At 42.7% G+C, this 23,898-nt stretch overlaps 1 protein-coding gene across 2 annotated transcripts in view; it reads right to left on the bottom strand.

Moving 5' to 3' along the window:
- Nucleotides 1-23,898, bottom strand: part of TSPAN2 (tetraspanin 2) — a 716,196-nt gene that overhangs the window by 541,449 nt on the left and 150,849 nt on the right. The gene's annotated exons all lie outside the window — the stretch shown is intronic.

Raw genomic sequence — 23,898 nt, forward strand, 5'->3', positions numbered from 1 at the left:
AAAACTTTGCAAAGGCCATAAAGGTGATAGAGGTCATTCAAGCCAGAGGAGCTGTATGCAACTTCAGTCAGTGAGTTGCTGACCTCAGCTCTGTTTCTACAGCCAACCGAGGAGATGGCGGGCAGACCCCTGTTTTTCAGGTATGGGGAAGGGTGATCCTTTCATGGACTAGTACAGGCAGAGAAGGGCTATCACTGCTATTCTCTCATGTGGATGCTAGAAGTGTAGGTAGGGATTTGTAGGTATTTGTTTATACTTGTATGTTGAGATCGCTTATTTGTTTCACCCTTATCGACACATTTCTATCTGTTATATGCTACATCTTCCTAATGATTGCAGTCCATATATTTTATTATAGATTGCAGTCTATTCAATAAATGTATTGAAAACTGTCCTGCATCTCTTTGTCTGCCTGTGTTTGTGTGAGACGTGTCCTAATGAGAGAAAAGGGCTGGATATGCCGACCACGTCTTTCCTGAGGAGTCAGAGTGTCATGTGCCAGGCTGCCGCAAATCACCTTTACTCTTTAGGTTTGGGCGAGGTGCTGCTAGCTAGCTGAAAGGGATAGGCAGACAGCTACCAGGAGGCGTGGGACCAGCTCAGTCCCCTAAAGTTGGTGATGCTGCCACCTGAAAACAGCTGTCTTGCCTCTATGGGTAGAGTCCTACAACATGGCTCCACCAGCATTGGTAAGGCACTAATTTTACTGGTCTCCTGAGTATCTCTTTCTCGCACATGCTAAAGGTACACTAATTACCTTATACCGTAATGTCCGTGATGTTAGGGAAAATCCTCCTCAGCTAAATAGGGAATACCTGTCTTAGGCTGAAGGTTTTTCAAGCTTGAACCTTAAAAGAATCCCCTGATTGCTGTTCCCAACTCTGATTCCTATCTTTTTGATAAGGCTAACGCACAACGTTATGTTCATGGTTGAGGCAGATGGCGCATACCGAACAGAAATATTCTATTCATGTGTCAATCCTGCAGTCAACGCAGACTCAAACACATTTCACACATACAGAATAGTAAATGTACCACAACAATACAGAGCATATCAATACTTAGAGATTTCTCTCATTTATTGAGAACACCATGATGGTTTAATAGTGCCCTCCCACATGTAATACAACCAGTTAGGTTAGGTCCCTTAAGCAATTATAGATCGACATAGCTAATATTGGCGACATATACTCCATATCCCAATGTACAAGCTATACAAGCAACTAAAGTATGTACATTATAGATAGCTATATATCGATGCTAAATACAACTGCTATTGAGGACTTTAAATACTGCCCCAGCGAGGGCTGCTCCAGCTATAAATCAATTGGACGCCGCAGAAATAAATCCACAAAATGTCTATCCAATAACGGAAAAAGCATATACTGACCAGAAGAAAATTCTGTTTTATGTTGCACAAAAAACAAACCAACTGGAAGCAGTGTTTCCAAATATGGTGTAAGAATCCATTTTGTATTGCTCCTTTTCCTTAAAGACATTTAATTTGAGTTCCCTCTCTGAACACACTACCTATTGCATATGTTATCTTATATATTTGTTTAGTAAAAAAAGCCTGGTTCCACCACGGGCTCGCAGCTGGTTTCTTTCCCTAGCTGGGGCACGTTACTCATTATAATCATGTGGTAAAAATAACTAACCGACCTTGGCTGTTGTATTTTGGGGAGGGAAATGTTGATATCTATATCTTCGAACCACGCAATCCTTTGAAGGGTTCTCAGAACGTGAGAAGTCAAACAGCTGCAGAAGGGAGTCGAGGACAAAGCAGGGACGGGAACCGGTGTGTGGAAGCTGATTCCCTCCTTAAAATTCCTGCATGACGTGTATCATTATTCACTTACTTTATGTATCCTTTGATGTATGAGTATAAATATCACTGTTGAATGCACCTTGTTAGCACACTTTACTTCGGGCTGGGGATGCCAGTTGCAAATCTGTCCTCTTTGCTGCAGCAAAATAAATAGACCTTGGTCATTGATTTTTCACTCCGACTCTCTGTGTCTAAACTCCTTTGTAAATGCATTTGTAAGTATCATTAAAACGTGCTTTACAATGGGACCCCAAGATAAAAAAAGATTTCTCACTATGTGCTTGACTTTAGGAATGGTTTCCTCTATAGTGGACTGTTCCACTTCAACCACAGTCTTTACTGCAATATATACTACAACACATGGTACACAAATGGTTGTAAATCTTCAGTGTTAAAACTGTTTCAAAATGAACATGGGGCAGCCCCCAACCCTGGACTTGGGGATAAACATGTGCAATTTTGACACAGTCTACTCAATTATTTTAAGTAAAATTAAAGGAGAAGCAGCAGCAGTGGCTCCGTGAGATTCCCACATGGGATTAGGAACACGAGCTGCCAAAGATTATTTCCAAAACATTTACAAGTATAGGTCGAGTCAGTCTGGGGGTCAGACCAACTAAACTACAATTACAGAGTACTTCTGGTAAGAAAGGTACTAAGCAGGCAGAGAGCTATAAAAACATTGGGATAAACAAAAACCTAATAAAGATAGAAGAAGCCAAAAAGGAGAACTCCACAACCGGAGACTTCAGAAAAAAGATATAACCTGAGAAACAGGGAAATCCTGATAGATTATTAGAAAAAAGAAACACAAGGGTAGTAAGGGTACAGAATGCCGCACTTAAAGGTAGTAAAACAATTATTTTTAACAAATATCTTAAGAAAAAAGCAAAGTCTGGTGCAAACTGGCCGAGTGCCCTACTACCCAAAAGGCACCAAACGGGTAACAAAGTACCCACGGGAAAAACTGGAACGAATTGGCCAAAGCACACAGAATATAGTGTCCAATAGTGCTGCAAGGATAAGGATCCCTGATAGTGTAATGAAAATCAGAGTAAGTATGAGGTTGAAGAAAAGTCCTGGCTCTCATTGGTAGATGATGCCTTTATTCGTGGGTGTTGTAGAACATAGCAACATCATAGATTGACAGCCATAGTAACATCATAGATAGACAGCCAACACGTGTTTCGTCACACAAGTGACTTCATCAAGGCTGGGCCGTAAGGCTAGAACGCTCAATGTTAATTAGGTATGTGGGCTAGAATAGGTGATATTGATCTTAATAGTTTAGTAAATTGAAAGTAGTATGGCTGCCCGAGGAGCAGCAGGGTTAGTAGGTGTTGGGTACGTAGGTAAGTTCAGGTATAAGCAGGCCCTGATAAGCCATGAGACAAAACCTTGTAGAGGCAGGCCGGAGAGGCGCGGTAAGCACATGACACACCAGATAAATGGAGTGAGGGAGGAGGGTGATCAGAACACCAAAGTGACCATCTGAAGCCAAAAAAGGACTCTCAATGTTCTTCCGAAACTTTTACAAAAGAGGGAGAGAAACGTCCACATCAAAAACCCCAATTCAGAAAAAGGTTGCAGCTATAACATGTCAAAAATATTAAGAACACTACAGAAGAACAGGATGTGGACAGTGACTCTTCTGGACAGTGCAGCAGAAGATCTAATATGTCACCAGAATCTTATAGATCTGCAGGATGTGACACCGACTAACAACTTCCTTGAAGTTGAAACAGTGGATAGGCATGTCACCATGCCCAACAGAGTCTACAAATTAAGAATACAAATTAAGGAAGACATAGAACGCACCATTAAAGTAATGTTCTGGAGAAGACATACACTATATTATCATATATTATTGGCAGAAAGGGAGTGGCCACCTGAATTTGTCCGCATGCTTCCACAAGGGGACAACGTTATTTTGCCTTCTTTCTCAGTCCTATTTGCAGACACAGTAAAAGAAGATTATGACGCAGATTGGGCATTGGTGCAAGCACCAGCACTGTGCCGCAACCATGTAGGGTTGGATAAAGATTCCCCTACCAAGTTATTCAACTACACAGACCCAACTACAATACCCCATTAACCATGAGGATAAAGCACCAGTGAGAGAATACTCTCACAACTCAAGTATTAGGGAGTAATTGATCCCTGTGTCTCCTCAATGAATAACCCTTTGTTTCCCGTAGCAAAACAGAACAATCATATAGAATAGCCTTAGATTTAAGACACTTAAACAGTCACACATGCACATTTGCAATACAAAATGCACACAGCACTTATTAATAACATAGGTGGTCATTCTGACCCTGGCGGTCTTTGACCGCCAGGGCGGAGGACCGCGGGAGCACCGCCGACAGGCCGGCGGTGCTCCAATGGGGATTCCGACCGCGGCGGTAAAGCCGCGGTCGGACCGGCACCACTGGCGGGGTCCCGCCAGTGTACCGCGGCCCCATTGAATCCTCCGCGGCGGCGCAGCTTGCTGCACCGCCGCGGGGATTCCGACCCCCCCTACCGCCATCCAGATCCCGGCGGTCGGACCGCCGAGATCCGGATGGCGGTAGGGGGGGTCGCGGGGCCCCTGGGGGCCCCTGCAGTGCCCATGCCACTGGCATGGGCATTGCAGGGGCCCCCGTAAGAGGGCCCCTACATGTATTTCACTGTCTGCTGCGCAGACAGTGAAATACGCGACGGGTGCAACTGCACCCGTCGCACAGCTCCCACTCCGCCGGCTCGATTCCGAGCCGGCTTCATCGTGGAAGCCTCTTTCCCGCTGGGCTGGCTGGCGGTCTGAAGGAGACCGCCCGCCAGCCCAGCGGGAAAGTCAGAATTACCGCCGCGGTCTTTCGACCGCGGAACGGTAACCTGACGGCGGGACTTTGGCGGGCGGCCTCCGCCGCCCGCCAAGGTCAGAATGAGGGCCATAGTGTTTAAAAAAATACAAAACAACCTTGGATATTTTTTCTGCCAAAATCTAGTGCCTGTAAGCAGGGACTGAAGTGCCTTTACAGCACTTGGTTCTCAAAATAAATGTTGCCATTTGCCCCAGGGGTATAAGAACAGTCCAGGATTGTTCTCTGCAGAAATGACATCAATATTACATGATATTGATTCTAAGGAATTATCCTAGGTGGATGACTATCTCACAAATGACGACCTCAACGCATATTTAGCCAGGGTGGATCACATTGTTTTGGGATTCGCTGCACAGGGCTACAAATTTAACTTCAAGAAAACCAAAATTGCATTTCTTAGTGTCTTATTTTTAGGATACCAATTATCTAATGAGCGCAAGAGTCTAGTTCCACATTTTCTAGAGAAATGTGTGCAATTATAGCCCCCAATTATCAGAAAGCTACAGTCATTACTGGGCTTTTTTCAACTTTGGCAGAACTCACATTCCTAAATAAGAGCAACACATTAAACCTCTTTATGACTTCATTCATCCAGATATCTCAAGCAAACATTGGACACCTGAAAATACATGCATTCTCAGTGCATTAAAATGAAACATGCTTGAAGCTAAACATTTACATACACATAACAACAAAACAAACTTGGTCATTAGTGTAATTCCTGGTGCCATCAGGTTCACCTATGTCACATTTAATGAGGATGACTTGGTTCCTATAGCATACAAATAACATTTGTACTCCAATGCAGAACAATATTTTGCACCAACAGAAAAAATACTGACTGCTGTTCAGATGGCTGTCATTATGGAGAGACCACTTACCCAGGGGATGTGCATCATTGTTATTATGCCAATACCAGCTCTTGAGACTGTCACTGAGGTTAGCATCCCAAATGCAAAAGCATTACATCCACACTGGATTCAATGGGCAACACTTCTGAAGGCCACTGAGGTTGATTATGTTTCTGATCCAAAACTTCAGACCCAAGAATTGCTTCGAACAAGAGCACCCAATGTCCACTAACACCTTGATCTATATTGAATCATCTTTTACACTGATAGTTCAGCACAAACAGCTGCAGGTACTAAACACCAATAATCCGTGGCTTGGACAGCTGTCAGTGCAGTAATGAGGGATTGTGAATTCCACCTTCTACATACCTATACACAGACCGTAGGGGACTGCACAGCACAACATGCAGAGCTTAAGGCTCTAATTTTGGGACTGGAACACTTGGATCCTGAACCTTCAACTTTGATTGTGTGTGATTCGTACTATTGTGTCCAGTCCTTCAATGAATATTTACATTACTGACATCTCATTGGGTTCAGCAATTCTAAGGTCAATACCATCAAACATCATTTTTTGTGTGGGGTACGGTAGCTGATTCAAATGAGATGCTGCCATGGGCCCATGTAGTCCATACACTGTCTCACCAACATTTTGGAGTACACGTTGTAGGAATTAATTTGGCAGATGAAGTTGCCAAATCTGCAGTTGCTCGGGTTCTTTTGCTGCAATTACTCATTCGCAGATGGGAATGGATGATGAAACCCTGGCCACTGTGAAAGCTGCCAACAAGCCCTTACCAAAAGTATCCTGCAAAATATTCTTACCACTTAAGTGCCCAAAACATTGCCTATGCAACAATCCAGGGATGGATGATTGTGTGATCCCCAACCAAGACCAGAGATTAAGGGCCGTATTTATACTTTTTGACGCAAAACTGCGCTAACGCAGTTTTGCGTAAAAAAAATTAGCGCCGGCTAACGCCATTCTGAAGCGCCATGCGGGCGCCGTATTTATTGAATGGCGTTAGCCGGCGCTAGCAGACCGGCGCTGCCTGGTGTGCGTGGAAAAAAACCACGTACACCAGACAGCGCCGGCGTAGGGGGAAAATGGCGTATGGGCGTCTTAAAATGGGGCAAGTCAGGTTGCGTCGAAAAAATCGCCGTAACCCGACTTGCGCCATTTTTTTCGACGCCCATCCCCCATCAACATGACTCCTATCATTGTAAAGATAGGAGCCATGCCCCCTTGCCCAATGGCCATGCCCAGGGGACTTATGTCCCCTGGGCATGGTCATTGGGCATAGTGGCATGTAGGGGGGCACAAATCAGGCCCCCCTATGCCACAAAAAATAAATAAAAAAATACTTACCTGAACTTACCTTAATGTCCATGGGATGGGTCCCTCCGTCCTTGGGTGTCCTCCTGGGGTGGGCAAGGGTGGCAGGGGGGGTCCCTGGGGGCAGGGGAGGGCACTCTGGGCTCATTTTGAGCCCACTTGTCCCTTAACGCCATCCCTGACCCAGGCGTTAAAAAGCGGCGCAAATGCGCCGTTTTTGGCCACGCCCACTCCCGGGCGTCTCTTTTGCCCGGGAGTATAAATACCACGTAAAGGCCTGGGAGTCATTTTTTAAGACGGGAACGCCTCCCTTGCATATCATTAACGCAAGGAAGGGGTTCACGCTAAAAAATGACGCACACTCCGGGCACTTTGGCGCCCGAAGCGTCTAACGCCAGAGTATAAATATGGCGTTAGTTGGCGTTAGTTCTGCGTCGAATTTGCGTCGAAAAAAACGACGCAAATTCGGCGCAATCAGAGTATAAATATGGCCCTCAATCTCATCAAAGCAGCACATGAGGGTGTTGCTTCTATTTATGCTGGTGTGTAGCTATTATTTTCCTATTTCAAAATCACTACTGGTGGCTAGGTTTATACAAATAGACCAAACAGAATGTCCTTTGCTGAGACATCTGCCAGCAAATTAAAGGTCCCACTATCAAATGCCCACTGCAAACACCCCTCCTAAATTTCCAATAAACCACTACAGTGTGTGTACCTCAACCATTGTAGTCTCTTACAACCAGTGGTGCATACAAATACATTTTAGTCACTGTTGATTCATGCTCTAGATTTCTGCGGGTATGGCCACAACGTCCACAACGATCGGCTGAAGCCTGAACTGTTATTAAAGATTTGCAAGTCTTCATCTGTACATTTGCTGTCACAGCATTCCACCCCAACCAGGGCCCTCTTTTGCCCCCATGGCATTCAGGGACACCATGGCAATGATTCAGATGAACATGGAACGGAAGAACCAAGACATAAAGCAATCCTTACAGCAAGGGTATTTGTTTCAGGTCGTAGTTAGCTTCATCAGCTATGCGGGGTCCAGAGAGCACTAAACAATCTGCCCAGAAGGTTCTTGGGAGACTGTACCCCTTATGAGGTCTTGATGGGATATCTATGCATGTCCCAGACCTTGATGGCTGTGGTGCAGTGGTGGTAGAAACACCTTGTGACATAAATGAACGTGTCACAACAATTCTGTGATGAAAATTCATCTGCATATGCCGCCACCTTGGGAATGAGGGATTTGACACCATCCACAGGCTGGAATCCTAAAGTTGTGAATCTGGCTCATGAAAATATACCTGTGAAAAAGGAGTTTGACCCACCATATTGAGCATAGGTTCCAGTTTTGGGAATACATGGTACCAGAACTGTCATTCTACCATTGCTTCTCGGATGTAAAGAAACCCACTTTGTTTCAATTGACAATGTCAAACTGCACTGTCCAGCACAGTAGACTATGGGGATTGCTGGATAGTTCCTTTGCCTCTCTCACTACCACGTGGGATATACCTCTTCAAGCACTCAGTAATGCTGCAATGTTCAACAATGCTACAATTGTCTCACCAAGCTTGGAGAAAGTGGTGATTGAACTTTTGTAATTCCTGTCACCACTTCACCAACAAGAAATGTGTAGGATGTAGATCCCTACTATTCCAACGCAACGCAAACAGATGAAATAGTTTATTATGAACCATCACCATTGGGTAAATCTGCCATTCTGCACGGTTCCAGTTTTTACACAGTCTGCTTCTGAAAGCTTTGCCGACAATTACAACTTTTCTTCAAATTCTTCAGCATCATCAACTGCACCTGTATCAAAAGCATGTAAGCTTTTCAACTGGCTTAAACATAATGACCTGGGTCATCCATGATACAATCTGTGGATACTACTGACACTACTTGCCGTGCTGCTTTGGATTGGTTTTGTCACAGTTTTCTTCCTGCTGATACAAGGTCACCATCTTCTTGAATGCTCTGCTGTTGAACTGGTGGATAAGGTCTTAACACCTTACCCATCATCATATAACGTCTGAAGAGACTTGCCCCTTGTGAACATTCCAGCTTTTCCAATTCCCAATGAAATTGTATAGGATAAAGTACTGTATGATATTTTTGGTCCTTCTGAAGTATTTCAAATGCCACATGTTTTCAAAGTATATATGAACAATATGTAAAAACAGTTGATTCTATGTTTTCTGAGCTTGAATATTATACTATATTTGAAAGTGAAGATGTTCTATATGACAACTGCAAATTATGATGAAATGTTCAATTATCAGCATTACAGATGTTATTTTCTGCACTGACCTAGAATCCCAAGATTAGCTTATAATTAAACACAATGGGAACATTATCCAACTCCACCGGTGGGATGTTACAAAACATATGTAGACACATTTGCAAATTTTACTGGGATGATGCTAGGAATGCTAAGTCATATCATTTCAAATTACCTCCCTCTAAAGGGAGGCAAATATTGCTAACCATCTTGAAATTGATTTATTTGCATTCCCTTGTTTCCCAGCTAGCCATTGAAGGCTACAAGTTTTGGAAAAAATGGATTGATTTAAAACTTGTGTGGCAAACACAAGATTGGCAAATACAGGGTGCAGACACTTTAGAGCATGCTTTACTCCTTTACAAATATTTTTTTATGACACGGTCGAGCAAACAACATGCCATGGGTTAGCAAAAATAAAAGAAATGAATGCTCCCAGTATTCTCACCTCTGCAAAATATGACAATTGGCAAAAGCTTTTGATTATCACAGAAAAACAGCTCAGTAGTTGGGTTCAGAGTGGTATTCAACACTTTCACGTCCTGACAGGTGGTTATTGTGGCCAATGGACACAAATGGTTGTCCTGCAGATTTTGTAAACTACACACAGGGTTTTAGAATGAGTTGACTGGACCCTCGTTTCATCACCACACAACACTCAGGTATTGTCACAACATACACAGTGGGCAAACTGTGCGAACAATGGTTACTATCGTCCACATTACCAACTGTAAAATAACCTCTTATTCTCTTTTCAAAAGACATTGACTAGCAAGATTTCTAGTTAGGTCCTACAAATCCATGCTCAAAACAATTCTATTATGCAATATGTGAGGAAATATGGATGCTTTCACAAATGTAAGCAGTTGCATGGTTAGGGCAGATTGATAAGGAAAACTTGGAGAAGGCTATAGCCGTTGTCAATAATGGTAAGAACACATTGCCAAACTGCATTTACACAAAAATCAACATTGTCTTTTCTGCAATAGACATAATTCAAAATGACATGTCACTTTTACATCATGGACAGAGTCATCTTAGGTCCATTATACAGTTGGGTTGGACGTTACAAGCTCTCAAAAGTGGCTGCGTGCCCTGGCAGCACATTAACTCTAAGGAATTATATTCTGCATTCAATTTAACATTACTGCAACAGATAATGGCTAAGAAAAAGGTGAGTTACATTATACTTAACGTTGAAAAGCTAGAAAAGTTGCCTTTTACTGTGGCAGAAATCCATTGTCAGTATAGTTAATACATGGAGTTATTAATGTGCCCATTTCAACATTCAAATTCATTTAATGTTTAAAACATTTTCTGGTAGGCATTTTAGAGTGGTTAGGAGACAGTTACATCCACGAGGTGTGGGAGTTCCCTTTCAGTTTCATTTGCCTGAATGGCAAGTCAGACGTGTATCTGAGCAAAAGCAAATGTGAGACTTGTGTAAGTTATTCTGTGATTCATTTAGTAAACAGGTGTCCTTGCACGGCACACACAATGCTGTCATGGCAAACTTGGCTTGCTACCTAAAGGGTACTCCTGTTTCTTTGATTCACCCAGAGTTTCAAATACTTTTGAATGGAGGTTATTTAATGAAGAGTGATGAAGGTTGCTGTGGTATAAAACTTCTGAATCACCTATGTGATTTCAGTTTCCCAGCTATGTGTTATTCCCATCATGCATGAGATAAAAGTTGAAGAATTGTGGCTTCACTTCGCTATTTCAAATGTAAATTTTGACAAGCTGAGCAGACTGAAGACTTTTCTGTTGCAAAAACTTATGGCTATGACATCAGGGAGACCTATGCCCTCCAAATAGCAAGGTACTCAACAGAATAACAGTCCCTATTAAGTGCAACTTCCCCCGCCATTTTGGACCATTGGTGAACAGGACATTTAATACATATAATCCTGCTGCGATTGTGCACTTTCTAAGGGTGTTGGTTCTGAATTCATTAGCACTTTCCAGACCTTGTTCAGAGTTATACCTTCAGCCGTCCACTCACTCTTTTCAAGTGTCTTTGGCAGGATTCTCAATACCTTTGGCACTAATTGGCGGTATTCTGCTGTTGCTATTTTTGATCCGTAATGGCTGTCCCATCTCAACAAATCAGAGTAATAGAGCTCCAACCAGCCCACCTGTGTCATGGCCCCATTATGCAGTATTTAAGGGTGTCACTGCTGGCAGAACTTGAATTGAATTGGTTACTGTCATTCAGACTGGTTCTTACTTGTGTGCAGCCAATTTTCGATTTTTTGTAATGCTTCTTCGAATGTGAACTGTAAGTGTCCCTTGCTGCGCAGCCCATACCTTCTTTGCATACAGCTCTGATAATGTTCTAGATGAGGGTTTATTCACTGACATGCCCATTGAGACTGTGGTTGTTACATGAGTCATCCTATGAGCCACCTCTTGTGGATGTCATGGCTCCTTCTACATCTGGCACTGCATAGAGTGCTGCCCCCTCAGCCGGTACTCTGGCAGAGGCATCTGTACATGGATGCTCAGTGGATCTTACCTCTGACAATATGGTCAATTTATCACCTACCAAATTGGGGCCCTGAGTGGCTTCCATCTCCATTGATGACATCGCAAATTTCCGGCAGGATCATGACTATTTCTAAATTCGACCTTTGAAGATTTTGATTTAAATTCTGTGCCCTTTTACCTAGTTATATGATTCATGTTCATTTAGTCATTTAATTCATTTTAGCAATGCTTTTATTGGGGGTGTTTTCTTTTTCTGATCAGCTGCTGTTCTGTGAGAGTGGTGTTATTACGTTTCTTGCACTGTCAACATCAGGACAGTGCGCGCTCTACGGGTGACAAAAATGCAAAAACCCAGCCTTTATGCAAGAGCATAATTCATGCATTGTGTTTATATGTAGTATGTTAACCTTTTGCATTGAAGAGTTTAACCTTGAAAAACACGATTAATAATGTTTGCAATAACTGTTCATTTGCACGGTATTGCTGCAGGCTTACTGAGTCTGTTAGGGTGTGGTCCCTTTCTAGGAACCTTCTAGAAGCTTTCCCTGCAGCATGACTGGGTGTGGTTTGTGGGCTGGGCCAGACTCTATATAAGGAAGCCTGCCCAGCTCCACGTGCTCACTATTCAGAGGTCCTGGTGCAGAGCAGCAGCAACTTCCTGAGCTCCTGTTCCAGAGGCCATCCTTGATGTTCCAGGCCTGCCTTGCATTATACTAGTGATCCTTGAGCAGGGCGGTAAGGCAGAGGTCAGGCTTGGCCCCCGACGCCGTTCTCAAAGACTCTCAGATTTCAGGCCTACTTGTGAAACTTTAATTTGCATATTCTTGTTTGAATCAGCAGTGTGCGCGATTCATTTCCAGCACATAAAACGTGATGTTCAGATCGGCAACACGCGATTCATTGCTCTCATGTAAACCTTGGCATTCAGATCGGCAACAGCCTGCACGATCATTTCATGGCATTTGCATATTCTTGTTCGAATCGGCAGTGTGCGCGATTCATTTCCAGCATGTTAAACTTGATGTTCAGATGGGCAACAGCTTGCGCGATCATTTCATGGCATTTGCATATTCTTGTTCGATTCGGCAGTGTGCGCGATTCATTTCCAGCATGTAAAACTTGATGTTCATATCGGCAACAGCTTGTGGTGTCATTTCATGGCATTTGCATATTCTTGTTCGAATCTGCAGTGTGCGCAATTCATTTCCAGCATGTAAAACTTGATGTTCAGATCGGCAACAGCTTGCGCGAACATTTCATGGCATTTGCATATTCTTGTTCGAATCGGCAGTGTGCTCTATTCATTTCCAGCATGTAAAACTTGATGTTCAGATCGGCAACAGTGTGCGCGATCATTTCATGGTAATTAAAACTTTGGTGGTTTGTTGAGGTGCACACATTTATCTCACGCTTTTGGATTTTCTGTGAAGATGCTTAATTCAAAATGTGACATTCTATGTGAATATTAAGTCCCTAGTACAATTCCTATTGTTTTCCAGGGAATGTTTCAGATAGTCTTTTGTCCTCATGTAAAAATGCAATGTTTGTTCTGAACCATTATTCTAGAAGGTTCTTGTATTTCTAGACAGTATGTGATATTTCATGAAAAGCTCATATGAAACATTGTACTAACCCATTCTTGATTTTCTCCAGGTACCTAGATTTCTTGAGGTCTGGTCATAGTCACTTCTTAGGTTATCCATGGTTACAGTATGAGAATTCTTAGAACCATAGTCTATTGAAAGTCAATGTGATTATATCTTGATATTGTGTTGTTTAACCTTTTGCTTCCTACAGATCTCCTTCCCAGCTGTTCTCTACCTAATCCCCTTTTCCCCCACTTGGACTCTCTAAGGCTCTGTGATATTTTATTGGAGCTTTGGAGTTGTCTAGTGGTGGACATGTTGGGAGTGTGCGCAGGCCCCGAGGATCTGGTCTCCCTGACAGAATAGTGAGCCCACAAATTTATTATTCTCCTGGTTTGCATGTGTTCTCAGCATGGCCACATTGGACGAGCTAGTCAAAGTTATCACGCAGCTCCAAGCAGAGGTAGAGTCATCAAAGGATATAGCAGCCAGCTTAGCTGAGAGAGTGAGTCAGTTGCAGGAAAGGGTAGAAGAGAAGGAACAAAGTCCTTTGGGTGTGTCTTGGCCTGGTCCTCCTTCTCAGGCTTCTGGAGGTAATCCTCCTACGAACATTTCCCTCAACGTTCCCTCAGCTATCCCCCTGGCTCCTCCAGAACCTTTTTCAAGTGATCCCCTGAAAGCGCAATCTTTCTTGGTTCAAGTGGAAATACATTTTACCTGCCGACCAAACACTTTCCCTGATGCCCAATCCAGGGTGGCCTTCTTGTTATCTTACCTGACTGGGGACGCAGCCACCTGGGAAATCCCTCTTGTGTGTAAAGGCAGTCCCCTGCTTTACAATTGGAGAATTTTTGTTTGTGAGTTTGAATGAGTGTTTGATCGAAGAACAGTGACATTGTCAGCAGATCCTGAACTATTAGACTTGCGACAAGGTAACCAAGATCTAGTTTCCTACTTAGCTAATTTTAAGCGCTGGTAGCCGAGACATCCAGGCCTGAATAAAAGCAAGCAGCCTTGTTTTACAAAGGACTCAAGTATGAGTTAAAGGACATTCTTGCCCAGATAGACCCGTAGCCTACAGATTGTCAATATCTAATAAACCTTGTTTTGAGACTGGATCATCGTCTTGTAGAACAAAGGGGAACAAGCAAAAAGACTGAGAAATATTCCTGGCGTGTTCACGATCATAGAGAATCAAGAACTCAGAAAGACAGAACTCCGGAACCTATGGAAATCGGAACTATCAGGAGACCTTTGACCAAAGACGAAAAGGACCTACGTAGAAAGAACAGACAATATCTTTATTGCAGGCGCAAGGGTCATTTTGCCAAAGATTGTCCAATCAAACCAAAGAGCAAACGAGGTCCTGTCCAGAAAATTGCAGCCAATGCACAAGTCAAGCCGGAAAACTAGATTACCCAAGATGCAAAGAAGGTTTGCTCTTGGGTGTCACCGTGGACCCTTCACAGTCTAGGCATCTCAAGCTGGGCATTAAAGTTCAAGTAAAGAAAAATAACTATTTCAAGAACGCCCTCGTAGATTCTGGGGCTACCAGGGAGTTTGTTGATGCCCAATTGGTTCGCGCATGGGGGATCCCATGCACCAAGAAGAAGACTCCAGAGATAATACAAGCAGTAGATGGAAAACTCTTGACTGGAGGCCCAGTAACTCTTCAGACTGTCCCCTTGTCGGTGATCTGTAATGGGGGAGATCAAAGAACCAAACATGAAGAGAAGCTCATCTTTGATTTTATCCATGCTCCTCAGTATGGAATTATCCTTGGCTTACCATGGTTAACTCATCACAATCCTGAGATTAACTGGGCAGAACAGAAAGTCGTGTTCTTTTCTGCCTTATGTAATGAGAAATGTCTCCAGACGTCTCGAGTCGCCAAAAATTGCAACTCTCACATAGCCACTGCAGCAGAGAAAGAAGTAAAGTTGCCCAGGCAGTATTCATCCTATGAAGATGTGTTTGATGAAAGAGAAGCAGAAACCTTGCCTCCTCATAGACCTTATGACTGCCAAATTGATCTAACTCCAGGTGCGATACTCCCTAGCTGTCGTGTGTACGCCTTGTCAGAACATGAAAATCAACACTTACGAAAGTACCTAGATCAATTCTTAGAGAATGGCTTCATCTGCCCTTCCAAGTCTCCTGCAGCTTCTCCTTTGTTTTTTGTCCCCAAGGCTAATGGGGACCTTCGAACCTGTATTAACTATATGGGTTTGAACAAGGTCACAGTCAAGAACAACTACCCCTTGCCTCTGATTCCTGTCTTGTTGGATCAAGAGAACAAAGCAAAGATTTACACTAAGCTTGATCTACGAGGTGCTTACCATTTAGTCAGAATGAGAGAAGGTAACAAATGGAAAACTGCGTTCAAGACAATATATGGTCTCTTTGAATGCCCTTTGGACTGTGCAGTGCTCCAGCAGCATTTCAATTTTTCCTGAATGACGTCCTTAGAGAGTATCTAGACATATTTGCAATAGTCTATATCAATGATATTTTGATCTACTCTGACAATGAAACCGAACATGTACAACATGTCAAGAAGATTCTCACAGCTCTTTGAAAGCATCATTTATATTGCAAACTAACCAAGTGTGAGTTTCATGTAAATACAGTTGAGTTTTTAGAGGTTATCCTTACCCCTCAAGGTATGGTCATCGCAGAAAAGAAAGTACAAGCTGTGTCCGATTGGCCCACTCCAAGGACTGTTCAAGATGTGCAGTGCTTCCTGGGTTTTGCAAACTTTTATTGCAGGTTTATAAACCATTTCTCTCAGACAGTGGCGCAAATCACCAAGTTATTGAGAAAGAAAGAAAAATGTGTGTGGTCTCCAGAGGCTGACAGAGCCTTTTCAACTTTGAAAGAAGCTTTTTCCACTGCCCCAGTCTTGACTCACCCTGATGTGGATCGTCCCTTCATAGTTGAAGCAGATGCCTCAGATGTGGCAATTGGTGCAGTCTTGTCACAACGAAGTAAAGACAGTGGCCAACTTCATCTTGTAGCTTACATGTCTCGAAAACTGAACGAAGCCGAACAGAACTATTTCATTGCTGAGAAAGAGCTTCTGGCAATCCGTGATGCCTTTAAAGAGTGGAGACATCATTTGTTAGGTGCCAAGTACACTATCACAGTATATACTGATCATCACAATCTCCAGTTCATGAGTTCAGCTAGATTTTTTACTCCTCACCAATTACGCTGGATGCTGTTTTTTGCTGAGTTTGATTGTGTGGTAACTTTTTGTCCTGGTAAAGATAATCGCAAAGCAGATGCCTTGTCCCGCCAAGAGTCTACCACGTTACCTACAATCCAGCCTTCCAGAGCTATCATTGCTCCAGACAAGGTCCTCTGCATCATAAGGACCGAAGACTTCTTTGAAGACATCTGTAATTCCTTCACCATTGAGAAATGGCAGGCATGGGCTCAAGCAGATCCCAAAAGATCAATCAGGCAAGGACTACCTTTCCATGACGGTACATTTGTTCATGCCCACTACCAAGCTTTGCAAGTTAGTATTTCATTGGTTGCATGTTATACCTATGGCTGGTCACCCAGGCACTCCTAAAATCCTTGAATTAATCCAATGCTACTTTTGGTGTCCTACTCTGATGAAAGACGTTAAAACAATGGTCACTAACTGCGAAGTCTGTGCTCGCATCAATACAAGTCATTCAAAACCAAAAGGTTTGCTGCATCCGCTCCCAACTCCACTTCGACCTTGGGAACACATCTCGTTAGACTTCATTACAGGTCTACCAGTTGTTCAACAGCTCTCAGTAATCCTTGTGGTGGTAGATAGTCTCACGAAATATGGACATTTCATTGCCTGTAAGAAATTGTCCACCTCCAGTGAACTGGCGACCATCCTACTGAATAGAGTGGCCTGTTATCACGGGCTGCCGAGAATGATTCTCTCTGATTGAGGATTGCAATTTGCCTCCAACTTCTGGAAAACGTGGTGCAAAACGCTTCAAGTTACATCCACACTATCTACTAGCCATCATCCTCAAACAGATGGCCAAACTGAGAGAATGAATCAGACATTGAAACAATACCTGCATGCTTACGGTGAGAAAGCACATCATTCCTGGACATCAATGCTCTGGTTAGCTGAACTAGCCTACAATAACTCGTTTCACACCTCCACTGGTGTCACACCCTTTTTTGTCTTGTTTGGCTACCATCCTGATACCTTGCCCATCACAATTCCTCAAGAAAGTTCTCTTAAACCAGCTGTGTCGGACACTATTCAACAACTCCACCAAACCCAGAAACTGATTCAACAGCATCTAGAAAAAGCTAAACAAAAATACAAAAAGCACTACGACAAGAAACATTGTGAAGAACCTCAGTATCAACCAGGTGATAAAGTGTGGCTTTCTACAAGACATATAGGGCCTGATTCTAACTTTGGAGGACGGTGTTAAACCGTCCCAAAAGTGGCGGATATACCACCTACCGTATTACGAGTCCATTATATCCTATGGAACTCGTAATACCGTAGGTGGTATATCCGCCACTTTTGGGACGGTTTAACACCGTCCTCCAAAGTTAGAATCAGGCCCATAGACTTCAAGAAAAAGCACATGTTTAATCCCAAATTCATAGGTCCTTACACTGTCCTCCAGGAAAATTAATCCAGTGACCTATAAACTGCAGTTGCCCTGGTCACTACGTATTCTTCCGGTGTTCCATACTTCCCTCCTGAAAAAAGCAGTCCAGAAGGTACGCTCCCAACCATCTCCAGTTCTAGTACAGGGGGAACTGGAATACGAAGTTAAACAGGTGTTGGATTCCAAACTTTGAGGTAGTAACCTGTGGTATCTGATCTCTTGGAAAGGTGACAGTCCTGAAAGTAACTCATGGGTCTCCGCATCTGACATTCATGCTCCACGACTAGTGAGACATTTTCATCGTCTTAACCCAGGCAAACCAGGCCCTAGAGCGCGCTTGGGAGAGGGGAGTACTGTCAACATCAGGACAGTGCACGCTCTATGGGTGACAAAAATGCAAAAATCCAGCCTTTATGCAAGAGCATAATTCATGCATTCTGTTTATATGCAGTATGTTAAACTTTTGCATTGCAGAGTTTAACCTTGAAAAACACTATTAATGATGTTTGCAATAACTGTTCATTTGCAAGGTATTGCTGCAGGCTTACTGAGTGTGTTAGGATGTGGTCCCTTTCTAGGACCTTCTAGAAGCTTTCCCTGCAGTATGACTGGGTGTGGTTTGTGGGCTGGGCCAGACTCTATATAAGGGAGCCAGCCTAGCTCCGCGTGCTCACTATTCAGAGGTCCCGGTGCAGAGCAGCAGCAACTTCCTGAGCTCCTGTTCCGGAGGCCTACCTTGATGTTCCAGGCCTGCCCCGCATTATACTGGTGATCCTTGAGCAGGGCTGGACCCTGACCGGGTTCTAAAAGACTCTCGGGTTTTGGGCCTACTTGTGAAACTTTCAGAGGGCGCGATTCATTGCTCTCATGCAAACCTTGGCATTCAGATCGGCAACAGCTTGCCCGATCATTTCATGGTATTTGCATATTCTTGTTCGAATCGGCAGTGTGCGCGATTCATTTCCAGCAAGTAAAACTTGATGTTCAGATCGGCAAAGCGCGTTTCTTTGTTTTCATGTAAACCTTGGCATTCAGATCGGCAACAGCTTGTGCGATCATTTTATGGCATTTGCATATTCTTGTTCGAATCGGCAGTGTGAGCGATTCATTTCCAGCATATAAAACTTGATGTTCGGATCAGCAACAGTGTGCGCGATCATTTCATGGTAATTAAAACGTTGGTGTGTTGTGTTTGTTGAGCTGCACACATTTAATCTTGCGCTTTTGGATTTTCTGTGAAGATGCTTAATTCAAAATGTGACATTCTATGTGAATATTAAGTCCCTAGTACAATTCCTATTATTTTCCAGGGAATGTTTCAGATAGCCCTTTGTTCTCATGTAAAAATGCAATGTTTGTTCTGAAACATTATTCTAGAAGGTTCTTGTATTTCTAGACAGTATGTGATATTTCATGAAAAGCTCATATGAAACATTGTACTAACCCATTCTTGATTTTTTCCAGGTACCTAGATTTCTTGAGGTCTAGTTATGGTTACTTCTCAGGATATCCATGGTTACAGTATGAGAATTCTTAGAACCATAGTCTATTGAAAGTTAACGTGATTATATCTTGATATTGTGTTGTTTAACCTTTTGCTTCCTGCAGGTCTCCTTCTCAGCTGTCCCCTACCTAATCTCCTTTTCCTCCACTTGTACTCTCTCAGGCTCAGTGATATATCTATCAGAGCTTTGGAGCTGTCTAGTGGTGGACATGTTGGGAGCATGCTCAGGCCCCTGAGGATCTGGTCATGCACAACATTTCAATGTGTACCTCTGCCCAAGGCTGTACATGATAATCTGTCTAATATTGCCACCACAGGAGTGCACAGACAACCTCAACACTTGACACATTACCAAGTCAGGCCTGTTTCTCAGAACACAACACGTTTTGTTATAAAAACATCACACAGGCCAAAGAAAATTAAAGAGGTCATTCCAGCTAGAGGAGCCATCCTATGCTGCATGCCACTTTATTGCCACTTTGCTGAGTTCAGCCCTGTCTCTACACCCAACTGAGAAGATGGCGGGCATACCCATTTTTCAGGTATAGGGGCAGGTTTGCCTTCCACAGACTAGTACAGGCAGAGAAGGGCTATTACTGCTTTGCTCTCATGTAAATTCTGGAAGTGTAGGTAGGGATTTCTAGGTATTTGTTTATTCCAATATGCTGGGATTGTTTATTTGTTCAACACTTATCATCACATTCCTAATTGTGATATGTTTCATCTTCCTAATAATCGCACCTCATATATTTTATCATAGATTGTAGTCTTTTCAATAAATGCATTTAAAACTGTCCTTAATCTCTTTGTCTGCCTGTGTATGTGTGAAACTTGTACTAATGAGAGAAAAGGGCTAGATCTGCCAAACGCATCTTCCCTGAGGAGTCAGAATGTCATGGTTCAGAATGCCACAAATCACTTTTACTCTATAGGTCTGGGTGAGCTGCTGCTAGCTAGCCGAAAGCTACCAGACGGTGTTCCCTACACACGGTGGGGCTGTCACCCAAAACCAGCAGTCTTGCCTCCATGGTAAGAGTCATAGGACACTTCTATGAGAAAGAGATGATTAATCCATTGCCACCATAATAACTCCACTAGAAATGAGAACTGGAGCAAAGATGCTTGCTTAGTAGAATGGTGTTGTAAATTACAATTTTTCGCATTGTATCACCCCACAATTTTCACCTTCAGTTTTTGTTGACCATAGAACTAGTAGTAAAGTGCTTGTGCTCTCCTTTCTAAACACGTTATGATTGACATAAGTACCACTTTGCATTTTTAATTAACTAGTAAGTTACTAATATATGGTACAATGTTCCCAGGGCTTGTAAATTAAATGTTGCTACATAGTGAATGCTTCTTCAGCACTCATTGTACCAAGAAGAAAAGTAGCACTGTAAAACATGTCTCTAAGCCTGCCATTGTAACCTAGGTGTGAAATTTGATACTGCTATTTCAACCTGCCAAAACATATATTTTGTCAGGCCTAAACATTTATTTTTGATAGTTATGAACCCCAATCCTATTGTAGGCCCTACATGCCCACGTATATTTGAAGTTTTATACGTCCTGGTACTGAAAACACTTCAAAGTAGGTTTTTTACTGTGGCAAGGCTGGCCCTTCTATAGGTTAACAATGGTTTACACTATTACATTAAATAAGTGCAAAATTCAGTTAGGATGATGCTAGAAAATGGTTCAAGACTAATTTTCAAAGTAATTTAAAATTCAAATCAATGGTCAAGTTGAGTTTCATATTAATCTTTTGGTAAATGTATTTTAAGAAAGTTGCCATTTCCATGTTTAAAACCAAAAGGCTTTCCTACCAGTGCCCAGTTGTCACATGACACCAGATGGCTCCCCTATTTTAAGATGTGTATTCCTCCCAGACAGAGGACAAAGGGCCCAGGTAGTAGGACGAAGGATTACACCCTTGACAGGATCTCATGGGGGGGTGCCTTCTTGAGCTTCAATGGATGCCTAACATGTCACTGGCAAATGAAGCTCACACCTAGGCCTGTCTCCCCTTTGTCTATGTAGTCAGGTAGGCACCAAACCCAGTGGGGGTAGAGGAACTGACCAGAAAAGGTTTAGGAGGTAGACAAAGACTTGACCTCCCACCCAAAGGTTAGTACTGTGCATAAAAGTAGACCCCACAGAATGCTCCCCAGAACACACCTGGACCTGTGAGGAATCAGAAGAATGACTTCCCTGCTGAATGAAGAACCTTAAGGAAGACTGGACCTACTTGCCTTGAACCCTGAACTCCAGAAGTGATTTCAAGGGTCAGCTGATTGACCTTCTGTTTGAACTACAGGGAAACAACAAGCTTTCAGATGCCCAATCCCTGCAACAGCCCAGCTGTTCAGTACCAACTGGATCTCCTCTGGATCCTGCTGCTGACCTCTGTTGAAGAGAGTATTTACCTCAAGTAGTGCCCCCGGTCCTAAAGTCTTGGCTGGTGTTACAATGAACTTCACCTCTCACCAAACTGCAGGATAAGGGACTTAGAACCTTTCTGCCTAGAGAACCGACAGAGACTGGGGTCAGCTGCAACTGTCAATGTTGAATTGCCAGTCTGACCAATGCTGGTTTGCCCTCCTGAAGAAAATCTGGCATCAAGAAAGTCTAAATGTACAGAGCTTCTTTGGGACATATATCAAATAGCATCTGAGCAATCTCGGGGCATTCCTGGATACGGGCTTTGCACGCACAGAGCTTTCCAGTTTTTCATCCTTTGTAACTGCCTTAAAGTTTCTCATTCAGAAGATCTAATGAAGCTAGATAACTATGGTTGGCACTTTGTGCTTTTTGGTGAAATTTTCATACACAATTTATACATTCATATCTCTGGTTCTACTTATTGGATGTTTGTTGCTTTCATGTAATTTTATTTATTACATTTTATTTTATTTTTCAAAATTCCTTTGAGATTTTTCTTTTGTTGTGTTTTCACTTGTGGCAACACAAAACACGTAATTTAAGATTTGTTGCTTGACTGCAAACAATTAGAGGTGGTGACATTCATATTTGAGCTTTCAAACCTCAAAAGCAAATGGACTATGGTGTACTGGTCCGTTTGAAGCTTCCTTATCTAGCCACGCTACGCAGGCTGCTATATCCTTTGATGACTCTTGCCATGCACAAGCTCACCACTGCAATAGAAACAAAGCCCTGTAAGGAAGCAGAAGCATGATGATAAGTTAAAATACACATTTCATAGATAGTTAAGCATGAAAATGGAATGCCTTATTCGGAAATGAGTGGATCAGTGTAACACTTGTATTGCAGGAAATAGATTGTTTTGGCTTTCTGGCAACTGAGTCATAGCTCATATCAGAACTGTAGCCTCTCACCTCATTAGGCTAACAATATGGTTTCTTTTAAGTAAATTAGATTTTCTGAGGGATTCCTACCTCATCCTTAGTAGTTTTGCACATGTAGTGAACTCTTCTGTGAGGACAATACATGTTGTATATGTTTGACAAAAATATAACAACGTTAAAGTAAAAAAAATAATGACTTAAAATTTACAAAGTTTGTTAGAGAGAAATGCAATGATTAAAATGCTATCATAATGAAGAGAATCTGATGTAGAATAAGCAAATGGGCATCCCCTCCCTTAATATGAGGCTTTCCGTGTAAGTAGTACCCTGCCAATACCAGAGAAAAGGAAACTGCTCCTTTTCTTTTGTCAGACCCTCAGCCAATCTAGTAGTGGCATGCTTCATCATCGGATCTCCTTCTGGACCCTAAAAGCCAGGATGGGCTCGACCATATTTCAAGGAGATCTTTGGATATTTTCATTACTGGGGTATCTAAAAAGATAAAAATAAAAATACCTCAAACCAAACTGTTTCCCTTTATTAATGGCTGTCTGGTTATATTAATAAAATTTCAATGGGGGTAAGAAAATTATAGTCCTCTGACTCCTTAACAAATCGTTGACATATTTCAGCTCTTACACCTAGGCCACTTGGGATCAGAGATTTACATACATACTGCCCTGGATACACAGCCACTGCACACTCAAAATGCATGCAGCACTATCTTACGTGCAAGGTGAGTTATTACTCTCCTTTCAGTAGCTGTAATAGGTCTGTCTTCCAATGGAAAAGAAAACAGCTGTTTGGCAGCAACAAGTTACCTTTAAGGAAACTGGTAAATCATGTTTGTTCGTCATCTTTCATAGTTGGTGATGATCAACCAGTCCCATCTCACTCTGTGTCAATGCTTTAATGCAACATGTATTCATGCAAACATGCTATAGCCACACAGATATCGGTCTGTGAATACTACGTTTGTCACACATTGTGTGCCTTCTTGGATCATGCCTAAAAAACATTTGGCATACCATACTTTGTAGTAAAAGTGTTGCGTTGTAAATGTCAGTGCGCTCTCACTCATAAAATGGGACTTAACCTACTGGGAAATCCCAAAAAGTCACACAGCAGGAAGGGGTAGCATGCTGCTGTAGTGATATACTACAATGAGTTTTGCATCATCGGTGGAAGGATT

Source organism: Pleurodeles waltl, chromosome 6 (assembly GCF_031143425.1).
Source record: "Pleurodeles waltl isolate 20211129_DDA chromosome 6, aPleWal1.hap1.20221129, whole genome shotgun sequence".
Taxonomy (NCBI): domain Eukaryota; kingdom Metazoa; phylum Chordata; class Amphibia; order Caudata; family Salamandridae; genus Pleurodeles; species Pleurodeles waltl.